The sequence below is a fragment of the Mesoplodon bidens genome, assembly GCF_964165515.1.
Source record: "Mesoplodon bidens genome assembly, chromosome: 12".
In the NCBI taxonomy this organism is placed as follows: Eukaryota; Metazoa; Chordata; class Mammalia; order Artiodactyla; family Ziphiidae; genus Mesoplodon; species Mesoplodon bidens.
This window is the reverse complement of record NC_138168.1, coordinates 36,354,973-36,364,443: the sequence shown is the minus strand read 5'-3', so window position 1 is coordinate 36,364,443 and position 9,471 is coordinate 36,354,973.

The window sequence follows — 9,471 nt, the reverse complement described above, 5'->3', positions numbered from 1 at the left end:
ATTTTCATACACTTATTATATAAAATAGATGTGAATGTTAGAATATACATTTTTAAAAATATCTTCATCTCTTACCTAAATTTCTGTATTTTTTTATGTTCAATCTAAGCAATGGCAGATGAAGTTAGGCTTTTTTAGATTGCTTTAAGTAGCAGTTTACAAAAGAAATTTCATATCCTACAAATTAGCTTAGGTTTTTTCCTGACTTGTTTCTCTTTTAGGGTTTTTGATTTTTTTAAATGTGAATATTTGAAAGTTTTCTGTTTATTTGTTTTTTGATTTCATTTTCTTTTGGGACCACATAGAATTGTGCGGATAATTCTCCCTATCACTTGTAGTGTAGGTTTGGATGTATTGTATATGATAAGTCATTAGAACTAGTTACAGGGACTAGAAACAACAAGAAACAAACCACATACATTGATGAATTTATGTTAAAATCATGTTTCTTACAAAATATAGTGGAGTATGTAAAAAGATAGTGTTTATGCTTTTCTACACCAGTATTTTAATGATTAAGGCAGAATAGTTTTCCCATTTGTTTTAAAATGGAAGAACATTATAAAAATATTTGTACAATGGTAGGTGAGTATATGTAAATGTGGGTACAAATATAAACATACGTTTCTGGATGGATATATTAAAAAGTTTTAAACAATTTTAGAAACAGATAGGGGTAGGTGGTTGTGAGAGAAGTGAGGAAAGTTTTACTTTCCGTTTTATGCCCTTCTGAACAGTTGGAATTTTCTAACTCTGTGTGTTTTACTTTTATTTTTTAAAGTCAATGATTACAATAAATATGCTAAATGGAATTACGTGCTATTTCTTTTTTCTTTATATTTTCCTGTGTAAAAATGTTTTGGCTAATAATTTTTTTAAATAAGCAGGATTTAAGTATATTTTTTAAAAAGATTAAGCAGCTTTATTACCTTGCTTTTAGGAATAGGCTAAATAGGCTCACACCCCCGGGTTGGGCTCTTTTCCCACTCGGGCGGGTTGGCAATGTTGTCAGTTCAGTGTTGGAAGGATTTCTTTTCAAATTATCATAATTCCTCCTGTGGTTGTTTTGAAGGAACCCTGCCTCACCTAGTGTGTTTTCTAATTAATCCTAATAGGTTATTTTGATGGAAAAAAAACACATGGTCAAAAATATCTTTTAAATTAATTTTGTTTGCTTTTGTTCCACTTCTTGCTACAAAGTTTCACATCTGAATATTTCGATGATCATAGCTTTGCTTGATTTAGAGTTAGTTGCTTTTCTGTTGATTTTCTATAGCAAAAAAATCAATACTGAGATCTTTCTGTGACATTGCTTAGTTGCCGCTCACAGGTTTGGGAACCATTGCCAGGCGGAAGTGGAATGTCCTGTATAAGTCTGTAGGGATTGCCTGTAATTGGTGTTCTTTAAAGTGATAGGATTTTCTCTACCAACATTTGGAATTTTATGTTTGCTTGGCATATCATTCTGGTCTGACTTTGCATGCAGTATGATAGGTCTTCAGTGGACAGTAGAGTGTCTTTCAATTCTAAACATCCATTTGGGTGTAATTAAATAATGTCTACTACTATTCCTTGTCTTCTCCATTTCATAGTTATAGTGTTAGTATCTGGAAGAAATAATTAATTTTGCCCTACACGGAAATAGGATTTGAAAAAAATATATTTTATTTATTTATTTATTTTTGGCTGCATTGGGTCTTCATTGCTGCGTGCAGGCTTTCTCTAGTTGCCACAAGCAGGGGCTACTCTTTGTTGCAGTGCGTGGGCTTCTCATTGTGGTGACTTCTCTTGCTGTGGAGCACGGGCTCTAGGCGTGCTGGCTTCAGTAGTTGTGCATGTGGGCTCAATAGTTGTGGCTCGCAGGCTCTAGAGCGCAGGTTCAGTAGTTGTGGCACATGGGCTTTGTTGCTCTGGGGCATGTGGGATCTTCCCGGACCAGGGATTGAACCCGTGTCCCCTGAATTGGCAGGCGGATCCTTAACCGCTGCACCACCAGGGAAGTCCCTGAAATAGGATTTTTAAGATTAAAAGCAATGTCAACTTTCAAAGATAATACTCATCTATTCCTATAATTAGAACTATATACATGTGAGGTAATAATTCATTTGGTTCCAAGATATATTCTGCTGTTGGCAAAAAAAGGACTGAATTATGTAGTCCTACCTTATGTCTAAAAGATGTCAAAACAGTAAGTTTAGTAACAAAATCATTTGAAACAAGTGTCAGAAAATTTTTAGCAAAAACAACTGGCCAGTTTAATATTTCAGTTTTTAAATAGTGTTTCTGATAATCACATCGAAGCAAAAATAAAACAAAAAAATATGACATGTTTCTATATTAAATCTATACTACAAAATAAATAAAAATAATATTATTATTTCTGTCTCAAAATGCAGAAAATAATGAGTGAAAAAATTTCACATCATATAGATAAAGAGGATGTGGTAAAAATTGTTACCTGGATTTAAAGACAGAAGATTTGTTTTTAAGTTTATAGATACCATGTGGACTTCCAAGATTAAATATATATCTTGCACTCAACTTTTTGTATTGTCATAAAAGGAACTGCTGGAAATGGTAATGAGGCTATTGGCCTTTGAAAACTTTATTCAGTGTGGAGACACAATGCTTAGTACTATGTACCGGAAGAAAAGGTATCTATGATTCAGGATTTAGAAAGTTATTTTATTTGTAGATAATTTTAATTAAGCACCATATAATTTAATTTTTAAAATAAAATAATGGTTTATTCTTAAAAAAGAGTCAAACTCTTGAAGCAGAATTTTCATCATCATCTTACTTTTAAATCAATATGGATTTCATGTTTTCTAAGACTTTGATAATATTGAGAAAGCAACTTAGTGACTTAAAATATGTTATTCAAAGATCTGTGGTGTCAATTTATCTTCATCTTTTTAAAAAACATGTTAGTATTTTTGAGATATGTGTAGTTTGCTTTGCATAATTACTATGACAGTGATTCAATACTTTTTACACAAATATCTAAGTTATGGTTTTGTTGAAGATTTTTTCAGGGAATAATGCATCAACAGAATGATTTTTTTTTTTTTGCTTTATAACCACAAATTTCTGTCATACAATTTTTTAAACTATTTCCATTTTATAAAAAGACATTTGCCTAAATTACTGCCACTGCTGTTGTTATTATTATTTCCAATAGATAGTATCAAACACTTAAATTTTTCCAGGCACTATGCTTAATGCATTACATGTATCACCCCATTTAATCCTTAAAAAACTGCATGAGACAGAGACACTTACCTTAAAGATGGAGAAACTGAGGCACAGAGAGGTTAAGTAACTTGGTCATTGTTTCATAACTAGCTAATGACAGCCCTGGGATTTGGAACCCAGGCAGTCTGATGCCAGAGTCCATGCCTGAAATTCTATGGACATGGGATTCAAATCAATTCGAAAGTTTGAATTTCCATTTTATGTTTTGTTCATATAATAACACAATTTTATGAGCAAAAAAATGAAAAATGGTTTGTTGTTGTTAAATTTTTTTCTGTCTATGGGTAGGCTTTAGACTTACAGAAAAAAATAAATTGTGTGGCCTCTTTAGATTCAAGAAAGAAGCTGCAGATAACTAATTGGGGCATGACTGAACAAATGGAGAATAATAATTTTTTTAATTGCTGTCTTTATGTGTCTATTGATATCTAGAGGTAAGGGCATGACTCCTGCTCTCAATTCCTTACAGTTTGTTTGGGGAATCAGTTGAGTAAATAGATAATCAGATGCAGTATGAGCAGGACTAGATCAGAGGCAAATCTAAGTTCACAGAAAAGGATCACCTACCTTCCTTAGTTTGAGGGAGAGTGGGAAGGCTTCCTGGAGGATGTGACCCTTGAGCTGCATACATTTAGAAGGATGTGTAAAAGTTTTTGAGGCAGAGTAGGAGTGGAGTTGGAGGGCCTTGAAAGCAGAGAAACACCAAACTTAAAGGTACAGAGACATATAGCAAAGCTTGATTTGGAAACTTCATGGCTAGAGCATGGATCATAGGAAATGAAGCTGGAGAAATAAAGTCTGTAACATAAACTGCTTTGTACACTGTTCTAAGGACCTAGGATTTTATCTTGAAGATCATGGAGAACCATTTAAAGATTTAAGTAGGGGAGGAAACAATTAGGTTTGTGTTTTATAAAGATTGCTTCAGACACGTAATGAAGGTTTTAACGCAGTGGGGCAAGACCAAAGTTAGGAGATGATTGTAAATGACTCTAGTAATCCTGGTGAGATATAATTAGAACTTGAATTAAAGCAATGGAAATGGAAACGGAGAAGAGAGGATAAATTTAAAAGCTACTTAGGAGATGACTAAATGATCAGTTAGATATCTTCCAAAGGTAACAATTATTCTGATTTCTGTTACTAGAGGTTAGTTTTGGTTATTTTTGAATTTTATATAAAATTATACAGTATTCTTTTTTTGGTATGGCTTCTTTTCCTCAACATTTATGTTATTGCACAAAGCAGTAGATTATTCTTTATTCACTGTTATAATTGTATTCCTTTGGGTGAATATATCACAATGTATTTTGCCTATCTATTATTGAGTGACCCCTGGGTTGTCTTTATTTTTGTGTTAATTTAATTAGTGGTGCATAAATATTCTTGCACATGTTTTTTTGGTGCATATATATACATTTCTGTTAAAATTGTATAGATACGGAGAACAAACTAGTTATTGCAAGAGGGAAGAGGATGGGGGATGGGCGAAATAAGTGAAGGAGATTAAGAGATACAAACAATTAGTTATAAAAAAAGTCACTGAGATGGAATGTACAATGGAAAATAGTCAATAATATTGTAATAACTTTGTATGGTGTGTAATGTATAAAAATATCAAATCATTAAATTTTATACCTGAAACTAACAACTAGTATAACATTGTAAGTCAACTACATTTCAATAAAAAAACACAAAAAAGAAATGCTGGTTCTTGGGTTGTATGTTCAGCCTTAGTAGATATATCAAATATTGATAGTTTCCCAAAGTGTTTGTATCAAGTTCACACTCTTTTCAACACTAATCAAGGGACTCAGGTACGCTATACTCTCATCAGTAGTTGGCATTTTCAGATTAAAATTTTTTCACAATCTGAGAGTTGTGCTGTGGGATGTTGTAGTTCTATTTCACATTTTCTGATGACTAATGATGCTCACCACCTTTTCATATGCTTGCTGGTCATTTGGATATCAAACACTGGCCATTTGTAAAATTCCTGTTAAATCTCTTGCCCATTAAAAAAAAATGTGTTATCTGTCTTTTGCTTATTGATTGCTGAGAATTGATTCTATATGCTAGATATAAGTCCCTTGTTGGAAAATACTTCTTTTAAAATTAATTAATTAAGTTTTTGGCTGCGTTGGGTCTTCATTGCTGTGCATGTGCTTTCTCTAGTTGCGGCAGGTGGGGGCTACTCATTGTTGCGGAGTGCGGGCTTCTCATTTCAGTGGCTTCTCTTGTTACGGAGCACGGGCACTAGAGCACGTGAGCTACAGTAGTTGTGGTGCGTGGGCTCAGTAGTTGTGGCTTGCGGGCTCTAGAGCGCAGGCTTGGTAGTTGCAGAGCACAGTCTTAGTTGCTCCACAGCATGTGGGATCTTCCCGGACCAGGGCTCAAACCCGTGTCCCCTGCATTGGCAGGCAGATTCTTAACCACTGCGCCACCAGGGAAGTCCCCAAAATACTTTTTTTGACCTATGTTGGGAATATATTCTCCTGATCTGTGGCTTGCCTTTCATTCTCTTAATGTCTTTGGAATAACAGAAGTTTTAAATTTAGTAAAATCTACTTTATTAATCTTTTCCTTTGTGGTTAGTGCTTTTCGTGTTCTGTTTAAAAAATACTTGCCTCTCTCAAGCAAGAAGACATTTTTCCATCTTTCTTCTATAAACTTCATCTATGATAATCTGGAATTGATTTTTCTCTATATTGTAAGGTAGGGGTCAAGCTGCATTTTAAAAATTCACATATGTCTATCCAGTGGACCCGGCAGCATTTACTGAAAATACTATCCCTTCCCCATCGCACCGCAGTGGCACTTTTATAATAGATCAAATAACCATACATGTGTAGGTCTGTTTTCTTGACCATTTTGTTCCACTAGTCTATTCATATATCTTTGTTCCAATACCACACTATTTTATTATTGTAGACTTATGATGTCTTTATATTTAATTGTGTATGTCCTCCAAATTTTCTTCTTCTTGATTGTTATCTCTGTATTTGCATTTCCATATAAAATTTGTCATCATTTGTAAGTTTTCCCAAACCTACTATTACTAATATAGTATATTACCTATTCATAATGGAAATAACTGTTCTTTTTCAGTTCGGGATTAACAGAAATCAAGTTGTTTGTTTTCCCTTTCAATTTTTTGGATCTCCTGAATTTTAGTCCTTGATTAAGAATGCCTTATATCTAAAGGCACAGCTTTAGCTACTTTCTTCAAGTTTTTTATAATAGAATGCATTTTCATTATATTAAGGTTAAAGTATTTTCTAACTTTTATTGTGATTTCTCCTTTAATCATTACTATTTAGAAGAATACTCTTTAAATTCTAAACATGTGTTATTGTTAGTCTGATTGCATACTCTGTGTATTTCAATACTATTTATTTATTTACTTATTGAGGTATAGTTGATTTATAATATTATATTAGTTTCAGGTGTACAATATAATGATACAATATTTTTATAGATTATACTTCATTTACAGTTATTATAAAATATTGGCTATATTCCCTGTGCTGCACATTACATCTCTGCATTTTATTTATTTTATACCTGGTAGTTTGTACCTCTTAATCCCCTTCCCCTATCTTGCCCCTTCCTCCACCCTTCTCCCCACTGGTAACCACTAGTTTGTTCTTGTATCTGTGAGTTTTGTTTCTGTTTTGTTATATTCATTTGTTTGTTTTATTTTTTAGATTCCATGTATAAGTGAGAAAATGTTTTAATTTCATTCTTATACATGTAGCTGTCCAGTTTTTCCAGTACACCTACTGAAGAGGCTGTCTTTTCCTCTTTGTATTTTCTTGCCTCTTTTGTCATAGATTAATTGAGTATATGTGCATGGGTTTATTTCTGGACTCTTTATTCTGTTCCATTGAACTATGTGTCTGTTTTTTGTGCCATTACTGTTTTGATTACTGTAGCTTTGTAGTATAGTCTGAAGTCAAGGAGCATGATACCTCCAGCTTTGTTCTTTTTTCTCAAGACTGCTTTGGTTGTATTTCAGTGCTTGGAAATCCACTGGACTTTATGGCCTAGTTTATGCTCTATTCTGGTAAATACTTCCTGTGCACTTTACAAATCAATGAGGTCTATTTGTTTAATCATATTGTTCAAACCTGCTACAGCTTTAGTGATTTTTTTTTCTGTTTCTTCTATAAATCACTGAAAAGCATGTTAAATATCTCATGTTGATCATGGGTTTATTTTTAATTTTAGTGTTAATTTTTACTTTACATGTTTTGATGTCATTAGGCATATATAAATTTTGGATTGCTATGTCTTCTTGTTAAATTGACCCTTTTGTCATTATAAAATATTCTTCTTTATCTCTAGTAATACTTAATAATACTTGTTGCCCTAGAGCTCATTTGTTTGATATTATTATAATATGGAAGCTTTATTTTGATTGATACTTGCATGGTATGCAATTTTTAATCTATACACTGAAAGTTTTTGTGTCACTGTATTTAAAGTATGACTCTTGTAAATATAGTATATATATTATATATATTTGTGTGTGTGTACACACACACACACAATTATTGCCTTTTAATTAGGATATTAATTTGATTTACAGTTAATGTAATTACTAGCATATATTGGTTTAAATCTTCCATTTTTTATATATATTTTCCATTTGTCTCCTGTTACTTTTTTCTCTTTTTTTGCATAAGGTCAGTTATGTTAATTATAAGATTAACATAAGTTAATCTTATAAATTCAAGATAAGTTTCTATAGCAGAAATAAAGTGGAGAGAAGGAAGAACCAGAACATTAACAGAACTGGGAAGACTGGGTCTTCAACATATCATCTAAATTGCCATTATATTCATCTACAATTGCCATTATATTCATCCAGGATAACAGTGGGGCTTCACCCCAGATGATGTCACACATTTTGAAGGCTCTTTTTCTGCCAGGTGGCAGATGGGATGCAGACTTTGAAAGCTCAGTACAGCAGCATGCGCTCTTTGCTGAGAGAGAAGTTGGGAGCAGTCTTTTTTTTTTTTTTTTTTTTGGCATAGAGAAGGCTTGGGAATCAGGAGTGCTTGGAATTAAGACGAAGGTGTTAAAGATGCAATGGTTATTGCATATGCTCAGCCTGATGGTGGTCAGTGCTGAGCTGGAGCAGATGGCAAGGAAAAAGGGACTGCAAATAACAATTCATGTCACACTTTTCTCTAGAATTTGATGTCTTGGAATCAGTTGGGATCAGTTGCTCTGCTGGGATCTCCATGACACATCTCTGTACTTATAAAAGCATCCCACCTGGAAGCTGCTGATGCTACTAGTAGAGAAAGAAGCAGAAGAAGATGGGAAGTGGACAACTTTGTGAGGATAGCATCCCAAATCCACTTTATTCCATTGAGTAATCCACACATAAAGTTACTTCCCACCCTGGGGTAGTGGTAAAGGCACTATGCCATACACTGTACCTTGGTATTTGAAAATTGAATTTACCAGGCAGTTTGGCAAACCAAACAGCTCAAGTTTGTCATTATGATTACAAAGCAACATATGAACAACAGGGCCGGCAATCCTGAAGAAGGTTTATTCCAGGTGGGTACCATGGAATCCCACAGAGTTACAGCTCTTTCACTCCTGCCGGTTTTATGTTGCCCTTGAATCTTTCTTCTCTCAGTTCAGGCAAGTTACATTACAAGTTGGAAATTTTATGTCTCTACAGTGGCAATTTTCTTGACTATACACCAATGAATCCATGATTTCTTCCTGACTGAAAATAAAGCAAAATAAAAACAGTTGTGTGCCCCTATTTAGAGAATTTGGACATGTTCTATTAATTCACTTTCCCAGTGAACAGAGCCATTTCTCATTTGGTTGCTTGGCTAGAATCTAAACTTTATAGTTTGGTGGAAGGCTGTTTTGCTTAAACTCTTTGAAATAATCTTTGTCTCTGGGTATCTCTCTTTTCAAGAAAAGAAATCTGAAGTTTTGTTACCAAATAGATAGAGGATTACGTGTATATTTAGTCTTACTACTGTCTTAGATTATAGGTGCGATTTTTTTTTATGAAACCAGTACATTTTGTCACACTTTTTGGGGTGGTTGTGCCTTGTCCTTCTTTGCTAGAAACATCCTTGTATAATGCATTGGGATGGAATTTACAAAAGCACAGTTAAAGCTCTTAATATTTTCCTTCTTAACACATAAGATTTCCCCCAACATCCCTTAGAGACAAAA